Genomic DNA, 2,500 nt, shown 5'->3' on the forward strand with positions numbered 1-2,500 from the left:
GACGTCGGGCTGGCCCCTGCAGCGCCTAGCCTCTCCCACGCAGGGGGCAGGCCAGAACGCGGGGGGCCAGGGCCCGAAGGCAGCCCCCCCGCGGGCGAGAGAGCAAGCCAGCAGGGGCTGTCCGCGCGTCGCGCAGCGCGGCATGGCTGCGGGGGCCGCGCGCGCGCGCCCAAGCGCCCAAGGGCCCCCAAGGGCCCCCAGGGCCCCAGGCCCTCAGGCCCCAGCGCCCCAGCGCCCAGCGCGGGCGGGCGCGCGCGCGCGTGTGGTCTTTGAGGGGCGCCGGCCTGGTGGCTCCCTAAAGAGCAATAAGTGTCATTGCAGCTCTGGCAGGGGGAGACACTACTAGGTCCCAGCTGTCACCCCCCCTCTAAAAAATTCATTTCTTGGTATTTTGAGCTGAAATTTTGCACAGAGGTTGGCAAAAATCCAATCCACCTTCATTAATTTTCCCAGAATTTTTCGAGGTCGGGAAGTATTTGTTTTAATTTTCCTACCATTAGAAATCGAGTAAATCCGCAAAACTAGGAACCGGCCCGGAATGACCCCAAATTCAGTGGGCAGCCTCATAAAAATATGGCTGATTTTACTGGATTGGTTTCATGTGGAAAGCACGACGTTTTCTTGTAGGAATGCGGGAACCCCGGCAGCTCGCCTGCCGCGGCCAGCGACGTCGGGGACGCTGGCCTGCGCTGTCGAGCCCGCGAGGGCTGTCTCCGCGGCAGGCCCCCCCTGAACGGGGCACGACAGGCCACCGCGCTGGCTCGTCCAGCGTCGACAGTCCCTCGTCCAGGTTTCAGATCGCGCCAAGTCGAACCCATGACCTGCTCAAGCCATCGTGCGCTGCCGAATTCGCATCTGCGTGTAGGCTGCCATTCCACGCGGCAGCCCCTGTTTTCGTCAGCGTGCCCCCCTGACGAATTTTCCTGCCTGGCCCAGTCCAGCGTCCAGCCCCTGTTCGTCGAAAAATCTGCGCTGCCGATTTTCCACGCGGCAGCCCCTCTTTTCGTCAGCGTGCCCCCCTGACGAATTTTCCTGCCTGGCCCGGCCAGTCCAGCCCCTGTTCGTCGAAAAATCTGCGCTGCCGATTTTCCACGCGGCAGCCCCTCTTTTCGTCAGCGTGCCCCCCTGACGAATTTTCCTGCCTGGCCCGGCCGGTCCAGCATCCAGCCCCTGTTCGTCGAAAAATCTGCGCTGCCGATTTTCCACGCGGCAGCCCCTGTTTTCCTCAGCGTGCCCCCCTGACGAATGTTCGTCGAAAAATCTGCGCTGCCGATTTTCCACGCGGCAGCCCCTCTTTTCGTCAGCGTGCCCCCCTGACGAATGTTCGTCGAAAAATCTGCGCTGCCGATTTTCCACGCGGCAGCCCCTCTTTTCGTCAGCGTGCCCCCTGACGAATTTTCCTGCCTGGCCCAGTCCAGCGTCCAGCCCCTGTTCGTCGAAAAATCTGCGCTGCCGATTTTCCACGCGGCAGCCCCTCTTTTCGTCAGCGTGCCCCCCTGACGAATTTTCCTGCCTGGCCCGGCCGGTCCAGCCCCTGTTCGTCGAAAAATCTGCGCTGCCGATTTTCCACTCCGCAGCCCCTGTTTTCGTCAGCGTGCCCCCCTGACGAATTTTCCTGCCTGGCCCGGCCAGTCCAGCGCCCAGCCCCTGTTCGTCGAAAAATCTGCGCTGCCGATTTTCCCCGACGAACCTGCAGCTGCACAAATCCGCGCTGCCACTGCCCCATTGTCTGGACCAACAGTCTTTTCCATCAAGCCCTGGACTATAAATCGTCCAGACTCATCGCCAGCACCCGCTGCCGATTCTGCCGACTTTGCCGATTTCGTCGGCGCTGCCGATTCCAACACTGCCCGCCGTGCCTGAACCAGCGCTGTTTCGTCAGCGTGTCCCCTTGACGAATTTCCCTGCCTGGCCTGGACAGTCCATCTTCCAGCCCATGTTCATCGAAAAATCTGCGCTGCCGATTTCCCCGACGAACCTGCAGCTGCACAAATCTGTGCTGCCGATTTCCCCCCCTGTCGGCATGGCTGCCGCTGCCCCGATGTCCAGACCAACAGTCTTTTTTGTCGACTTTGCCGATTTTGTCCGCGCTGCCGATTCCAACACTACCCCCTGCATCCAAACCAGCATTGTTTCGTCAGCTCTTCCCCTGACGATTTTAGCCCTGTAACAAACAGTAGGCCTCCAATCCCGCCAACGGGAGCCAAGTTGATAGGGAAGAGAATTGAATGACGCGCCTGGTCCTCGCACCCCGCCACCCGAGGGGCCTTTTTCCCGGCAGCCTCTGAAAAACTCTAGCTTTCACGGTCCTCGCCGCCCCTCACCACCATGGCAGGCCTCTAATCCCACCCATCAGCAGTTGTAGCCGATAGGGCAGTGATTTGAATGACGCGTCGCGGGCCTCCGGGTCATCTCACCCGGCCATTAATTGGAGCGTTTTTGGCTGGCCGAGGATGGGGGGATGGATCTCTTCTTCCGAAAAAGCAAACAGTACATCGGG

The sequence above is a fragment of the Populus nigra genome, chromosome 2 (assembly GCF_951802175.1).
Source record: "Populus nigra chromosome 2, ddPopNigr1.1, whole genome shotgun sequence".
In the NCBI taxonomy this organism is placed as follows: Eukaryota; Viridiplantae; Streptophyta; class Magnoliopsida; order Malpighiales; family Salicaceae; genus Populus; species Populus nigra.